Consider the following 18795-nt stretch of genomic DNA (forward strand, 5'->3'; position numbering starts at 1 on the left):
TAACCGCTAGGCGGTTTGCAGCGTTGAGGTGGCTTTACACTCAGCCAGTTATAATATCCCAGTAAATCATGCATACGCAAAAGAAATTTGCGCATGCTCTGAGGGAGGAAAGGAACTAGGGATTGCAATACCGGTATACCGAAGACCGGTATTTTGAGCCATTTGTACAATTTTGTAATATCGGTATTCACAAGTTTAAATACCGGTTTTTCGGCATTTATTAGAAATTTTTAAAATTGTCTCCACTATATGTTCAGGTATCACGAACATAGCAATATAGTATACGTTTTTGTTTTTATGTCTCCCTAACGGGCGAAATTAATTAGCTTTTTAATGGCTTAATTAATTGCTTAAATCTAAATTAGCGAAACATGGATTATCCCTGAAATAAAATATTGTAATATGTATCTGAAGAATTACATATTACATTGAAAAATCGCACAGAAGAAAGGCATACCGAAATAGAAAATGTCTTATGGTATTTACATAATTCTAATGATTTTAAAAATGAAAATAAAAAGAAGAAAAGAAAATAACTAATTCAAATCTGATTAACTTAGAATAAAGTTTCTTAAAATTTTTTCCCACAAACCTATCCACATTCAGAATTCAGTTCAATTATCGAAGATTATGATGTCACTACTGTCGATAGTGAAAAGGAATTGTCTCTTGAACAAAAATTAGAATTAGAGATAAATAAAAAAATTTCAACGAACCAAAATACAATACAAAAATCAGCTGTATTCAAAACCATCCGGCGAGAAATCGATTTATTTGAAGATGAGGGATTTAGAGGTAAATACTTGGAAAAAGTATATCGCGCATTGCTAACATTACCAACAATAAATAAATAAGATGTTTCTTTACTTTTTTGTGATTATATACTGTTATAATTTATGAGTTGCAAATTATTTTTTGTGATATTTACACTCTCTAACAAAACTGGCAAATAAAAAAAAGAAACACCTGTGTTTTCTTTCTTTTTCCAAACTTTCTAATACCGGTATTAAAACCGGTATCCCGGTATTAAGATTTAAAAAATACCGAATACCGGTATTGAAATTTTGGTCCGGTATTGCAATCCCTAAAGGGAACAATAACAAGTTCTTGTCTCGACAGTACAAATACTTGCTACAGTACAATTTCTACACATGCGTGGTCTCACTGGATGGTTTCTAACTGGCTGACTGTAAACACACCTTTAATTTAAACCCCCCCCCCAAAGAAAAAAACACTCAATGATTTTGAATAGAAATCTTAGAATGTTCTACGGTAGCTGGCCAAGTTGAATTAAACCAATAACTGTGCATGAGGAAATAAGCGATTGCTTGTCTTCCAGATCGCTCGTTCTTATTTTGATTTGGTAAGTTTATTCTCTTCTTCTGTAATGACTGATAGGATTTTATAATGTTTTTTTAATAATGTTTCATTGATTTTTTAAAGTCGGTGTTTATATGCATTAGAAGTGACTTTATAAATGTAACTATAAAGAAATCCATAATATAATACTTGACTGCCAGTATTTCTTCAAAATTCAAGAACTGTTCTTTAATACTTATTCTATCATATATTATTGTGTTTTTAGATAATGGTTTAAACATTTTTGATAGTTTGAATTTTCGACAACAGTTACAAAAGCTTTTTTTTTTTTTTTTGGAAACCTTATTTGCATTTGGATTATTTCAGATAGAAATTAAAAAGTTATTAACATAAAAAAATAACAAGGCTGCATTTTTATATCATTGTCTTTTTATATATATTTTGCTTATTCGCTTAATTTCCATGGCCATAGGTCCATACCGGGCATCGAATTATCTCAAACCTATAAATTGTCAAATCGTTCGGAAACGCTATAATGCAATGAACAAATTAAGATGTAATCCGTAAACATATCAAATATTCAATGGATTCTTTACTCAATGAGTAAGTCAACGCATTTCCGAAATAGAAGGTATTATCTAATAAGATAATAAGAATTCAATACAGTGAAGGGCTAATTAGATGAAACTCAGTAAAATAGATTTATCGAGAAAGTAGGTAGCTGGTCAAACTATCTTCTTTCGCCATATTATTTTTAAGCCAACAGTTATAGTCACCCCAAAGCTTTATCGTGTACTTTCTAATAAATGTTTTATACCTTTCCCTCGCATAAAATTGTGGACATTTGAGCGAATTTGAGAATGTCTTGATCGGCGCTGGCGAAAAATAATTGCTAAATATTGATCTTTGCCGTGAATCTAGTATCTTTACTGAATCTTCCCTGCGAACTTTAATTATTTTTTGACGATTAATCGCTATCAATCGGTTAATATTCGGGTACTCAAAAATCAAATATGGATTTTGGAAGCCTTTTTTTTTTTTCGAATAATTGAAACCAAAATTTGACACGGAATTACAATTATAGTTATACTTTGACATATTAAACTTCATTTATTTGGCAGGGCGTTATTGCATATTAACGTTATATGTATACGAAAGCGTTATTGCATATTAACGTTATATGTATACGAAAGCGTTATTGCATATTAACGTTATATGTATACGAAAGCGTTATTGCATATTAACGTTATATGTATACGAAAGCGTTATTGCATATTAACGTTATATGTATACGAAAGCGTTATTGCATATTAACGTTATATGTATACGAAAGCGTTATTGCATACTAACGTTATATGTATACGAAAGCGTCATTGCATATTAACGTTATATGTATACGAAAGCGTTAATGCATATTAACGTTAATATGTATACGTGGTAGATTCACAGGCCGATAGACTGTGAATCTGCCATACGAGTTTTCGCAAATTTTTTGATGATTAATCCCTTACATTCGGTTAATATACAAAAACCCGAAAATCGAATATATATTTTGGAAGCCTTTTTGTTCAATCGGTTGAAACCAAAACTTGACATACAATTACAATTATAGTTACAGATATCAAATTTCATTTATTTGACAATGCTTTTAATTATAGTATTTTCGTAAGTGTATAGCATACAAAAGCACAGTCCGATAGATTGTCAACATTTTGGCAGATCGGGTTCAGACATTGATAAATCTACATTTCAGACGCATAATTTGTGTACCAAATTTTGTCTGCCTAGTTCTTTACATTTTATAACTATGGAATTCGCTTGTAATCGAACAGCCAGCCAGACAGATTTCTCCAGAAAAGACTTCGTTCAAAATTTAATAGAAATCCGCAAGTTTGGTCTGAAGTCTATGATTCAAATTTCATTTTCCCAGCCCAAAGCAGTTTCGAATTCATATTCATACACAGACAACATATTCCTATATAGACGGATATAATGCAAAAAATTTCGTTAGTCTGAAACGGTGAAGCTTCTTAAATTCCCGATTTTAAATCTTTTGACAAATACCGCATTCTCTTTGTATACTTTGTATTGAAGAAAGCCAAATAAGGAGCATTAAGGTATTTTATTTACTGAAAATCCAATCAAAATTTGAAGGGGAAAAACCTTTGATAAAAATATTGAATCTATGTAAAAAAAAATCAACCGAATAAATACTATTTCCCGAAAATATCTTGCATAACTCCTTTCTCTCTTTTTTTAGATCAGTGTAATTTGCTTATATCTTTGTGACAAATATTTTTTGAGTCAATTATACGCCGAGTTTCCACTTTAGAATTCATCTGCTTCTATTCGAATTCAGTAGGAAAAAATGCCATAGAAATTCATTTCTTGGCGACTCCCAGTCGACCGCACATGTTGACAAACGTACTTGATTCGATTTCTTCTTCATTTGCGTCTTATACTCCTTAGATTTAGCTTGTCCTGATTTTCCCAACTGAATCCCCTTTTTCGCTCCTTTCCTCGTCAAACGAAATAAATATTTGCTTTAGTCTTTTTATTCTGAAAGGACCAAAAGAAGAGAAGAAGTTTCAATTTTTGGAACCATATGAAACACGTTTTTAGCTTTTAATTTAACGCTTCACTTTGAATCCCCACTTGCAACATGTTGGGATTAACATAGTGACGACTTAATAAATCGAAGTGCAAGATGTATATATATTTTTTTCAATATAATAAGGGTGTCCGAAAATGAATGCAAGATTTGAATCTGCCCCCATTCATGCAGTAAAATGTTGGTAACCCTATTAAAAAAACCATTTGACAGCTGATAGTTCAGGGTTATTAAAAATTTAACATTACATGATATAACCAACATGTTAACGCAAAATTTAAATTAAATAAATTTTCTTTCGGTTATATTCTTATTGAATAATAAAGTACACAAGATAGGATTGTGTATGGAATAGCACATAGGGCAGAATCTCTCTACGGCTTTACTAGCAAACGCATTCTTTTGTCGAAATTTTTCATAAATGTTTCTGGATTACTTTGATGCAGTGGTAAATTTCCTCCTGGAATGCACGCGTGCTTGTGGGTTTGTTGCCATAGATCTTTGGCTTCAAATTACCCCATAAGAAATCCAGTGATGTTAAATCACACGATCAAAGGGGCAAATTCTCCAATTTTCGAACTGTGGTCGCCAATTTTTCATTATTTGTAAAAAATTTTGTTCAACAATGAAAATTCGTTCTATAGTACAATGCTTTATTTTTAATAACCCTAAACTATCAGCTGTCAAATGTTTTTAATAAGGCTACCAACACTTTAGTGCACGAATGGTGACAAATTCAAACCTTGCGTTAATTTTGGGACACCCTTTATAAATTAAATATTATTTAAAAAGGGGGGGAAACTATAGTTTGAGAGCCAAAAAAGTTTTTATTGTCATAACCTGGATTGTATAAGAAAATTGCAGACAAAATTTCTTGCTTTCTTGTATATGAAATGTACAAATACTGCACTTATCAAAAATCCCAATGTCTCCACATTTCAGATCTCGCTGAGTCTGGAAAATACACTTTTGAAATTTTCATTTCGTCTGTGAAAATTATGATTCAAAAACACATTGAGTAACGCGAATTAATTTGGTAGATAGTCTTTAAACCAAATTTATAAATTTCTTTCAAAATATAAACAAATTCCATTGAAATAAAGCCTGTTTTTCTCAACACAATTGAACATGATAATTATGAAATATACAAATTTCATCGTTTAAATTCTCGATGTGTATTAAATTTTGAGCTTAATCCGTATGCGAATTGACAATCTGTCGGCCAAATCCTTCGTTACTCCGAAATCGCGATAGCTGGAAAACAATGACTTTAGGTAAATGAAATTTATTACGTTATCTTTTCAATGAAATTATAATTCTGTGTCGCTTTCTGGTTTCAAACGGTAAAAAAAAAACAGGTGTACATAATATATATTCACTTTTCTTTACTAACTGCGAAACACAAAATGCTTATCTGGGGGACACAGAAAATATGGATGAGAGCCTTTGTTCTACACAATTTTTATATTTGGTTGGAATAAGGAAACGTTTTCATTAGGAAGTTTGCGAGGAAGTTTTGGGGCGAACATTCCCTCTGGTGGGCTGGTGGTAAGGGCTCTTCTTCGGAACTCAAGGGTTCCAAACTCGAGATATAAGGAACCGGAGAGCTTCAGGTTCGATACACCATTCCACCCAAAAACCGTCTTGTAAGCGGATCTAGTGAACATTCAATCCGTCTGAGCCAAATGTCCTCCCCCTGGTGAGGTGTGGAAGTTTGGAGAATGGATGCCCGCTCAGCTGTCTCGTCCCTCGTCGTCTGACTGTGGATAAAAATCACGAGATCCGTCCCCTAATAGCCCCAGTGTTGCTTTAAAATGGAACATTAATATAACTAAACAAATCCTCTGGTTTTAATGAATGACTTCTAATAAAAATCAGCAGGTGTGATCTTCCCGAAACTTTCTCATAATCTAATTAAAACGTTATTCCTTTCTCTCGCTTGTTAATGGGCCGCGGTGGCTTGCTGGTAGGGTTTCAGGTTCGAGACCCGATTCCACCGAAGAACTGTCTTGTATGGGGGTCTGTTGCACGTTAAATCCGTTATGCTAAACGTCCTCCCGCTGGTGTGGTGTGGAGTGGTAAGGTGGATGCCAGCTCAGGTGTCGTCCTCGTCATCTGACCGCGGTTCAAAATGACGAGGTCCGTCCCAAAATAGCCCTAGTGTGTTTTACAACGAGACGTTAATATAACTAAACTAAACCTAAACTCACTTGTTAATTGTGGACTTTTAAGTCACGCCGCGTACAGACATAAATGTTTCGTGCTTCTTAGTACAATTAAGAGAACCGAATAGGCATTTTGTATGTCTTTTTATTGAAATGAAACCAAAACCGAAAACCGAATGAAACCAAATTTTGATTTAGCAATACAATTTTAGTGATAAAATCAAATTCACTTGTCTCAGTCACCAAGACTTTTAGTTGTTGCATTTATAGTATGCAAATGCACAGAGTTACATGTGTGTGTAATGTTACCAAATTACAAAATTTTATAGAATCTACAATTTAGGTGCTAAAACTGATAAATTTTTATATCTTGTTTTTTATGAATCATAATTATCACATTAAATTATACTCAGACAGACAAAATTTCTTTTAAGGGATTTCATTCAAATTTTGGAAGAAATGTATAAATTTAGAGTAAAGACCATGTTATGTTTAGCTCACTTAAACTCTGACATCTGGACAGACACATTCTCTTAGCGGATTTCGTTCAAAATTTTTAAAAAATCTACAAATTTCATGCAAAAATTCATGTACCTAATTTCATACATCTAGCTCAAAGCATTTTGAGCTATCATCTTTACAGATAGATAAACGAACATAGTTCCAAAAATGAGTTTGTCGTGTTTAGAGAGATCAGAAACATAGAAATTTGTTAAAATCTTCAGTTAGATTTTTTTTTGTGATTGCGATACAAATAAATAATCGAATAAAAGAAAATAAAGTGAATAGCACTCAAACATCTTATTCAATAAAAATTCAACCGAAGTTTTAAAAAAAATATATCCATTCGTTACTTAGAAAAACTGGAGCTTCATGAAAGAAAGAAAGAAAGCACACAACGATCATTTTACAAAACTATTCTCATATAACTCCTTTCTCTTTTCTTTCCCAAATCAGCGCAATTCATACAAGCAATAATTCTGTGATATAGTTTTTCAATCTATTATTTATTGAGCTTCTATTTTTGAACTCTCAATTGCTTCATTTCGTAGAATTTGAAATGAATGGAAAAAATGTCACGCAAGTTATTTTCATGGTGGCTCTCAGTAATCCACCACACGTGCCAGCAAAGTTGTATTTGATTCCATTTCTTCTCCACTTTCGTTTCATATTTAGTGTGCCCAGATTTTTCAACTGGAATCTCCTTTTTATTCCTTTTCTCAGCAAATGAAGCAAATATTTTCTCTAGTCTTTTATTTTCCTATAAAAAAATGTATTTTTCAATAGATATAAAGCACACTTTTTAGCTTTTAATTTAGTTCAATGCCACACTTTGAATCTACACATGCGATATTTTGGGACGAACGCAGTGGTCGCTCAGTAACTCGCATATAATTGCAATATATATATATATATATATATATATATATAATATATATATAATATATATATAATATATATATATATATATAATATATATAATATATATATATATATATATATATATAATAATTTAAGGTCGTAATTTAATCCAAATTAATTTCCAAGATTTTATCTTAATTTAGCCCATCGTAACTTCATTCTAAAATATTCTCTTATTTCGTGATCCAATTCCACTTTCGGTTTAATTAATCCCTTTGTAAAAATAATGCGCCATCAGAACTACGTTTCAAATTAAAGTGATACTTCGGTACCCTTGAAAAGATGTCAAAGGTCATTTCCTCGGCACCTGGCCGGAAATCCTATGTTATATAAAGCAAGTGATCATTTGTTCGGCCCTTTCTCGCTTTTTTCTTACTTCTGCTTTTGCGCCGCACTGCGCCTTCTTGTATATAATCATGCCTGCCACTCGGAATAGAATAAAACGAAATTAAAAATACCAAGTCTCTTCACTGCTTCGAACCTGCATTCTACTGAAACCAAAATTATGTTACATATTATTTAGCCGACAGGATTCGAAATCTTTACGTGTGTGTGTGTGTGTGTGTGTGTGTGTGTGTATGTGTGTGTGTGTGTGTGTGTGTGTGTGTGTGTGTGTGTGTGATGATATTTTAAGCTCTAATTTCAATTCTAATTAATTTCCGAAGTTTTATCTTAATTTAGTCCATAATAACTTTATTCTAAAATATTATTTCCTGATCCCATTCCACTTTTTCTAGTTAATTCATTCAACAGAAACTTTGTAAAAATTCTTTCGTCAGGAGTTTCCAAGCTCCGAATGAAGGGATACAAAATTGCCGATCTAAACAAATTCTTCTAAAAGATCCCTATGATTCCCTTGCCTGTAGTCGACATGTGTAAGAAATCTCTATCAGAATGTCATTGTATATAAGCACTGGGAAAAGTATGCTCCCTCTCTTACACTAATCTGCTCTTGTATCGCGCTGCCTTGTCATGTCTCTTGTGCATTAATCAAGACTCACTTGATGAAATAAAATAAAGTTAAAAATTCAAAGTATCTTCTCTCTCTTCGGCCACGAGGGCGGCGGTGGCCTGGTGGTAAGGTCTTGGCTCGTGAGCCGTTAGGTTACAGGTTCGAGACCCGATTCCGCCGAAGAACAGTCGTGTAAGGGAGTCTGTTGCACGCTATATCCGTCAGGCCAAACGTCCTCCCGCTGGTGTGGTGTGGTGTGAAGAGGGGGTGCCAGCTCAGGTGTCGTCCTCGTCATCTGACAGAGGTTCAAAATGACGAGGTCTGTCGCTAAATAGCCCTAGTGTTGCTTTACAACGGGACGTTAATATAACTAAACAAACAAACATAAACAAACTCTTCGGCCACAACTCTGCTTCAATAATGTCTTTACATATATAATATTGCAATAGCGTACAAATAAAATACTACATAAAAAATAATAAAATTGTCTCCTACTAACCTTAACTCTATTCTTAATCATTGTAATAATTTAACTTTAATTCTTAAAATTAAGGAAATTGCATGTGTTTTTTTGCTTTCTTGTATGCGATGTGTACTACAATTAAGTACGGCAAACGTTAAAATGTTTAATTTGATATTTTGACGAATCGCCGCATTTCAGACCTCCCAGGACACATTTCTGTAATTATATTTGTCTGTTTGTCAATGAATGTGATAATTCAAAAGCTGTTTGAAACTATACGAATAAAATTTGGTATTTAGTCTTTACTCCAAATTTATAGATTCTTTTTCCTTGTTTGAACAAAATCCATTGCATGGTTAACTCTATCAAAGAAATTCCACGATACAAAGTAAAAGCATCTGATCAGTTACTTTTTAAACTTTTAATTATGTGCATAAATACACATATTTATACATGAATAATTCTTGATCCGACATTTCCTAGTCGTTGTACGAAACGTAAATGTATTTCGTAATCATCTGGTTGTACTGAATCTCTGTTTCGGTTTCTCTTTTCTCACTTCTCGCTCATGAATGCGCATGCTCCACAGAGATGTGATTTGCGCGTGATCAAGTGATGCAGAAATCTTATGTAAGCTATAATGAAGGAAAGAAAATTTACCTGTCTGATTGAATACAACTGAACAGGCTAATTGTGATACTGAAAGATCAAGGTATATAAAATATATTTCATAGTTTTAGAATTTCAAGTGTGGATGTGTGTTAAATTTTAAACCGAAATAACTAAAATGGTTGAACGTTTTAGATCCAATTATTTGCTTGAATGTAAATGACGTATAACACCTATGCATTAACGTATAGTAATTATCTATTATGACGTATTATTATGTATTAGCGCGTATAGTGATTATATATTAAGACGTATTACGTATTAGCGTATAGTAATGATCTATTATTATGACGTATTATGTATTAGCGTATAGTAATGATCTATTATGACGTATTGACGTAGACTAATTATGGAATCAAAATTGAGAATCGTTTTTTTTTTATTTATTTTACTTAAAGTTCTACGTCAACTTTTGGTTTCAATCAATAAATGAAAGGTCCCCATAATACATATTCACCCGATAGGCTTTTACCATACTGCAAAACACAAAACATTCAGAAGGTAAATCAGTCAATAAAATAGCATTTTGTATGCCTTTCGCTGACTGATTAAAACCAAAATTTGAATTAAACTTGCAATTTTATAGCATGATGCCCTTCTAAATTTCATTTATCTAAGCCACTGGGTTTTTCAGCTATCGCGTTTTATCGTCGTCTCGTCAATTTGTAGAATCGCCCATGCGATTCTAAAAATTGACGGATTAGTTTCAAAATTTGATATGGATTGACACTTTAGATGTTAAAAATGTATATCAAATTTTATCTATCTAGTTCTTAGTCTATGTAGCCTTCGTCTACCCTTGTACATAGACAGGTACATAAAAAGTAAATTACCTTTGGAATTTTGTATATAAACTTGCAATAAAGAACAAAGGAATAGGCAAAAAAAAATACTTGCTGTGAAGATCATAAACAAAATTTCATCTATCTAGCTCATAAGTGTTTTTGATTTATCATGTTGATAGAGAGAAAAACAAGCATAATTCCAAGCATGCGTTTTTTTTTTTTGTTTTTTTTGTCGGAATCAAGGAAGTTTGAAACGTGGAAATCTAGCTACATTTTATTCGAAATTTTTGATTATTACAATATTTTCTCTTTGTACACTTAGTATATACGAAAATAAAAGAAATTGTACAGTTTTATCTTTTTTCCACGTTGATAATCCTTCATTTTTACACCAATTGGAGAAATTAGTATTTGCGAGCAATTGCTCCAACACTCCTCAAACTGAGTTCACCGATTTGAAAGTTTTTCCTTTCGATTTAAGTGAAGGACATTTATAAGAAAAAGGTTTTGTAATAAAGAAGAATCCGACTATGAAAAACTCCTTTTAAATGCATCCATTTAGTAACGAATTTTTTGGATAGATTAATCAGTAATCTAGGCCCGATCCGCTGAATGAACTACGAATGAGTCGATAAAATGTTATTAGTCTAGTTGCGAATTAAATAATTTCTAAGAAATACAAGGATCGTAAAATATTGTATGCATATCTATGGTATAATGTTAGAGATACGGCATCTCGTCAATATGTATATATGTCATCTCATTCAAATTCATTTTTCTTTTTACTCATTCATTTTTCTTCTTTTATTCATTTTCCTTTTTCTACATTTCTATCATTATATCAATATCGTGACGAATTTACAAATTATTGAATTAAGCTATTATCTAAAGCCGACTGATGTGCTGAAGGAACAGAAAATGAGTCGATAAAAATATTTTCCCAGTTGTGAATTAAATATTTTTTAAGAAATAAAAGGATTGTAAAATTTGATATACATAGGTATATCTATGGTATAATATATGGAACATGGAGATAATTTTGAATTCGAATTTTTTTTAATAGTATCTTCTCTTTCTATATTTCATATACGAGAAATTTAAAAAAATCTGAATAAGATACAATTCTAAGCATTAAAGCAGAGTTGAAACCAGGAAATAGCTAGTGAAAAAAGAAAAATCAAAAGAACGAATCCAGCATTTTATGCGAGGGAAAAGGTAGCAAAGGACCAAATATTGGCTGTGTAAAGTTTCGCCAAGAAAGCTCGCTCTTTCTCAATTTAATGGGAGAAAAACGACGTTTTTATTTTCTGATTGGACACTTAACGATATTCAGTGATCGAATTTTCATGCTGTAGATGGCACATTACCGTGCAGCTCCAGGGTGCGTATTTTCTACATGCTGATTCAATTTCTTCGTCCCTTCTCTTAATTTTTATTGTTCTTTCTTTTAACATTTTCTTTATTCATCGCGCTTTCAGTGCGACAAGATAATAAAATTATAAAACGAAAAGGCAGGATTTGAAATAATGTTAGAGGTGATTGCAATTATGCAGCCCTAATGGACGAACCGCCTTTGGTGGGACATTTAATTTTGAATCCAAATTATATGACGTGAACTGCTGGCACCTAAGCCACCATTTTAGTTTTCAAAAGTCCATTGTATGGATTTTTTGAATACCTGTAACATTCTTATTTAAACTTTTTGACTCAGATTTATAGCCTTCAATTTAAATGAGAAGTCTATTTTACAATTTTTTGTCCCCTCCTTTTATTTGGTCCGATATCCGGCAGCAAAACTGATCGGCTTATCTTGGATCACCAAAAGAATAGTTTAAAGCAATAAAATTGATTTTTTTTTTTTTTCATATTTTTAAATTTCGCATGCAGATTCTATTGCCTAATATGCATATGTTTGAGAAATAGTATTTTTATCTCCATTTTGGTATAATTACAGGGAAAAAATCGAATTCCTCTATTTATTTCAGTATTGGCAGTCTGCCATGAAAAGAATTAAAATTGTTATCGAGCGTATTGAATTTCACATAATAGATTTTTCGCACTCGAAATTGCAGTTACGAAATCCATTATACACAGTTGTTTCTTTATCGTGCATCTGTTACTATTTAACCATTCCTGATTCCTAAGCGGAAATAATGTTATGGGACACCGGTACAGTAAATGCCATGTTTACAAAAACGTTTACAGTACCGTTAACCTTCCCTCAGGAAAGCTCTGGTTACAAATGTAAATATTATTTTGATAAATATAGACGCTTATTTGTCAAAATATTAAAAAATTATATTAAAGATTTTTTTTGGTTTCACTGCAAAAAAAGAAAAATGTATATTGGTAAAAGAAACCATATAGTAGAGTTGATTATTCGGAAAAAATAATATCGATAAATCCATCTCATCGTACTCTTTTTACTGCTGAAATTAGCATAATGGAATATTAAAAAATAAAAACTTCTTTAAAAAAATCGCTGTTATGCTATGGATTGACGGAGTTCTTAGACCAATTCTTCTTCATTTCCGGACATTTCTATTGCTGTAGAAACTTGCAATTAAAATATTGATACTTAATCTATACATTTAAAGTAATTGGGAAATTGAAAAATCCAACAATTCCAAACCATGGGTTTAGGTTTTACATTTTTTATTTAATATGAAAGCTCATGATCCCTAAATGCGTCATCAACGATTGTCTGTCCCCCACCATCCTCTATTTTTAAATGAAGTTTCAAAAATACTGCTTTGTCGCACATTCTGTATTTGTAAATATCGCAATAAAATTGACCACCCACAACCATGGAACCGATTTCGAAAATTTTATTTCTTGTAAAACCGAATGGCAGTTAGATATGTCATCAATGTTCTTCGGCCCTTCACCACCACCATTTTCAACAAGGGGGGGGGGAGGCAAACCTCTTCACTATTTACATTTTCAATGGGAGGAGAAAGAAAAATGAGAGTTCCCCACCCACAATCATTCAACCGATTTCGAATCGTTTCATTTCATCGGAATCATCATGATCGCTAAATACATCAAAGGATTTTCTCTTCATCACTCTCCAATCTCAAGAAATACTGCTTTAATAAATGTTTGGCAAAACTAAAACTCCCAGCCTCAACAAGAAGAGCGATTTCGCTAATATCATCCATCAATAATTTTGCTATTTAGCTAACGAATAACGTGGATGGCTATTAAATGTAGCCATTGAAGCAGAATGTTCTGTACTTATTGCAAAAATATAATTCTTTAAAAAAATTATTTGTAAGATGTAATTTTGAAAGCTTGTTGACATGACGAAATTAATAATTTTAATACCTAATCGTCTTACCACGAATAAAGGCATGAAAATTTAAATTAAAAAAAAGGTGATTAACTCAATGTGCTTTCGGAATGCTCTGTAAATTCGGGATACTGACTTACGGCATATTGACAAGATCTAAAGACTAATTAAAAACTTTTATATAATAAAATAACATACTATTTAAAATATAAATTATTCATTAATAAATAAAATGCAGTAAAATCAGCGAATTTAATTCAAATTTTGGATGTTTTGCTTTAGACCAAACAACGATTCGGAGTGTCCTTAATACTATCCAAAATAATTGGTTTATTTATAGGAGTAGGAAAAAACTACGAATTAAGATTATATAACTTTTGAAAAACTAAATATATCTATTAAGAATATTTATTAAGAACTATTTATTATATTATTTAAATATATTTATTAAGAACTATTCACTTAGAAGTAAAACTTGGGAAATTTTATTAAATATCCCGAGTTTCCTTTTTTTAAAATCCAAAACATTAATCACGTTACATTAAAGAACAGATTTACCAAATTTCTGATTTTATTTAAAGGAAATATAAGCTGAATTCTAAGAGTTATATACCATTTCTATGCGATTGCGCATGCTATTCTCCATACTTTTGTAATCAGAGAAAAAGAACATTTACAAAGGAATGAGAAGATATTTAGCACCGACTGGATGAGATTAAAGGGAAAAAATCCTTAAGTTACACAAGAATTCCAATTATAGCTGATATCCCTCTGCATGTATAGATAGTATCCTAAGCCCTTGTGATCCTAGATCCGTAGAAAGATAGTATCCTAAGCCCTTGTGATCCTAGATCCGTAGAAAGATAGTATCCTAAGCCCTTGTGATCCTAGATCCGTAGAAAGATAGTATCCTAAGCCCTTGTGATCCTAGATCCGTAGAAAGATAGTATCCTAAGCCCTTGTGATCCTAGATCCGTAGAAAGAGGCAGAGCTGTTTAAGCCAGTGATTCTCAAGCAGTAAAACTACGCGGATCATTAAGCCAGAAATTGTATAATGTATTTGAAGGGGTCAGATTTGAAAAATCGAACATTCCTGGGAGGGGACGGAGAGCAATCCGGGGTATTCACCACCTGAAATGTTTTGAAAATTAGGATGCTAAAAAGTGCATTTTGAGGCACATTTATAGAGTATTTACCCACAAAAACACTCAAACCTGTACTTTTCCCGCTATTTAGTGTAAAGCAAGTTCATTTTATTAACACTAAAAATAGGCTATGAAAATTAGCATGCTTCATATTCTAGAAAAAATATTAAAGGAATTTTAAAAACTTTTAAGGATTGTGAAAAGTAGCTTGTCATCTTCTAATGTGGTTGTGGTGTGGTTGATACCCACGTACCTCCCGGTTTACCCGAGTTGGGTGTTAAACCTTTGGTGGGAGGAACGGGGATGAAATCCAGCCCAGCACGCCAAGAAGCCACGGGCCAGCCCAACCCTCGGATCAAATTTATTTAAAATTGGCAAAATTCTACAATTATTGCCCAGAACAGGGGCAGTGCTTAAAATACATAAAATTGAGAGTATATAGATAATCTTACAGGTTCTCATGGTGTGGTGTGATGTGGAGAGAGGGGGGGTGCCAATTCTGGTGTCGTCCTCGTCATCTGACCGCGGTTTAAAATTTCGAGGTCCGTACCAAAATAGCCCTAGTATTGCTTTAAAACGGGACGTTAATATAACTAAACTAAGCTAAACTAAACTAAACCCCTATTTATTGGAACCTTATGTGCTGGTCCTCCCCATGCTCAATGATATCCGTTGACCATCGTTGGGAACCGCTGTTTTAAACGAAGGGTATGGAACTACTCAATGACATGGGTTCAATACTGGACAAGATATCTCCAAATATGGATTGTTCTTCAAAGAAATGCGATATATTTTATAAATAATATTAAAAATTGAAAACACGAAGTCCATGCATGGCAGAATTACTTTTAATGTCATGACAGTATATTTTAAATGACACATACACAATCTAATTTAAAGTTGCATTGATACAATGATGAAGGGAAATGCTTTGATACACTGATTATTTTTAAAAATCCCAAATATGCTATAAATTGAAAGCACCAAGCTGAAATTCCAAACGGAATATAAATAGAATTAAACCAGAATGAAGCTATATTCAAAAATAATAGAATTACTTTTATTGCCTAGGTAATATTATTGCCTAGGTGAATTCAGAGTGTGTGAATTGCAATACTGAAGAAAAGTGCATAAACGACTAGGCATTAACTATTACAAGGAATCGTTGATACAGGAATTGCGTTTTGCAAATATACCGAGTTTAAGTGTTGCAAAATTAATCTTATTGTAATTATAGTGTATTTGCAATAGACCTGAAACAACAGCAATGTTGAAGGAAACGCATAAATTACTAGACAACTTAATTACTTCTAGGAATCCTTGATGTGCGGAAATGTTTTAGAAATGAGACGAAAAAATTGATAATATGAAATCAAATTTCGACAGAATGTAAGGTAATGTATTTTGAAATCTAAAACCAATTGCTATGTTCAAGGAAAATGCGCAAATTATTTGGCACTAACTATTCTTGAAAAATCGTACCATCAATGATCTACATAAAGTTTTTCGTTCTTAATTGAATCTATCAAAATAAAATAATATGAAAACTATATAATTCCTGAAACAAATCGATGGAATTATTTCTAAAATCATTGTCACTAAGAATCATTTCATGTAAAGTTACAATTACATGATTGAAAAAGTCATCTAATTTGTTGATTATCTGTGACATACTTTTATTCCTTACGCAAAATGCGCAATGGTTTCAAAAAGCAAATTCTCGTTGCCTATTTTAGTACATAGGTGAGTATAAATCAACGGCATTTAAGATTTTTATAACTATTTAATCACATTTTACATATTTAGCTATCTTTTTTATAAGAAATTAAAAATTTAAGACAGAAAAGTTTCTTTTTAAAGTCTTATAATTTGTGTTATTTATTAAAGTAGTTCAGAGCATCCTAACCCAAACATAAACCTGATAAAAACAAAGGACTTATCTTTTTCTATCGCATGTCATGTTTGGACTATTGAGAATTAATTAAATAGATTTTATTTAATAAAATAATTTGGAATGGAAATGATGAAAACAGATATTGTATCAAAAAACTAGAAGTTTTCGTTATACATTTTGGTAATTAGTGTTAGGTGCGAATGTTTTATATTTTATAAGACAAATTTCTAACACAATCTAGAATCATTGCGTGCACGTGCATATGATGCTCTGATGAATTTATTGTACTTACAGTCATAAAATTAGTCCATCATTATTATTCGTAATGGTGACTGAATTCACGATGAAATACAAATTAAAAAATTTAATCAGGAGAATTGAATATTTAATATTTTGTGATGTTTTGGAAAATTTTTCGATGCATTTGCCAGTAATATCATTTCTAATGATGGTTGATAGGAGAATGCGTCAACGAATAGAACAAACAAATCTTTCCAACAAATTGTGTTCTATGAAAATGATGATTTATTGTATTTGGAAGTCCCATTGCAGATATTTATTAATAAACATATAAAAGATATTACGCCTCTAAAATTGGAACTGGAATTAAAATATGAGAAAACATGTGGGAAAAAATAAACAATTATTTCGAAAAATAAAAGATTTTTATTTTTCTAATACAAGCAGCATTGACAATAGATTCAAGATTTAAAATAGTGCATGCCTTTTAAATTTATCAAATAAGCAGGATTTGGCCCATTTTCTTACAAGTTACTGTCAACTAATTATTGCCGGCGTCCTGGCATAGGGATGGCGCATCTTCCCCGTGATCTGGGCGTCCCGGGTTCGAATCCCGGTTCGGGTATGGTTGTTCTTCATCTGTGTTCTATCTGTGAGGTGTGTGAATGTGCCCTCCTCTAAAAAGGGGTTGTGCAAACGAATGTGTGTGTGTCATCTTCATATGAGCTAGAAGTCAGACTTCTGCCCTCGGGTGCTCAGGGGTCTTCACCCTCAGAAGCTATCGCGCCCCCTTTCCGTGGTCACGCGGACACGACATCATCATCATCAACTAATTATTACAAAGCTGTAATATTTCTCCCATAATAATGAAAAGAGAATTATAGATATTTTGATGGGTGCTGAATGCATGCCCGGTCAGTGATTCCCGGCCTTGGCGACCATTTGATAATTTTGGTGACAAAAATGAAAGTTCTGTAAAAAAATAAAAAGTTATGATTATATCTTGATTAAGAACCGAGATCCATTGGCTATGCTAGAAAATTCCATGCTCTATCTGAAAATCTATATGGATGTGAGAGATTAAAGCAATTTCAACCAAATGCATTCATTCTTTTGAATTTTGATTGCAAAGTGGGAGTCATAGTTATGCATAAAGATTTGCATATGTTCGCGCTTTTAATGTCTACAATACTGTTCCATGTGTACATTTCGGCTGTGATTTGTTGCTTTTGATTCGTTCTTTTTTAAGGGATAAAGCTTCAGTTCCTGTTAGCTAGCTTTTCGAATTTCTTTCATTTTAAACTTACTGGACGATTTCGTAAAAATATTGTAAATACAATAATCTGCCTTGTGAGTAGTAACTTCACAAAATTTCTTGAACTGTTAAAATATGTAAAAAAGCAGTAGGATATATAATAAGCAGATGAAGGATTGAAGGAAATGAATAATGATTTTCATAATAATATAAAATAAATTCGTTACTTATATAATTTGAGACTTGTTACTTATATAATTTGAGAATTGTAATAAATTTCAGAATAATCAAGAAATTTGGCCCATATAATTATTAGTTAATATTTTATAAAACAATATTTTTTATTGTTATGTAATATTAATTATAACAATAATTCTGAATTATAGAAAAAAAAACACGAGTCTTTTCAGCTAAAAGATAAATTTCGAAGACATATTTGAAAAGTAATTTTTTAAAAATAATTGTTTTTTATAAATTTTTTGAAAGAATCTATTTTTTAAAAAATAATTTTTTTCATAATTTCGTATAAATTAAAAAGCAAGCAATTTCGGAGATGTTTATTATCCATGTTTAATAATCAAA

The 18795-nt window shown here is 32.0% G+C and overlaps 1 long non-coding RNA gene across 1 annotated transcript in view; it reads left to right on the forward strand.

Moving 5' to 3' along the window:
* The first annotated feature begins 1280 nt into the window (after positions 1–1280).
* Positions 1281–18795, forward strand: part of LOC129983787 (uncharacterized) — a 30067-nt gene continuing 12552 nt past the window's right edge. The window contains exon 1 of the long non-coding RNA XR_008785451.1: positions 1281–1363. This is a non-coding gene — a long non-coding RNA (uncharacterized LOC129983787). The remainder of the gene's footprint in view (positions 1364–18795) is intronic.

The sequence above is a fragment of the Argiope bruennichi genome, chromosome 9, assembly GCF_947563725.1.
Source record: "Argiope bruennichi chromosome 9, qqArgBrue1.1, whole genome shotgun sequence".
Classification (NCBI taxonomy): Eukaryota; Metazoa; Arthropoda; class Arachnida; order Araneae; family Araneidae; genus Argiope; species Argiope bruennichi.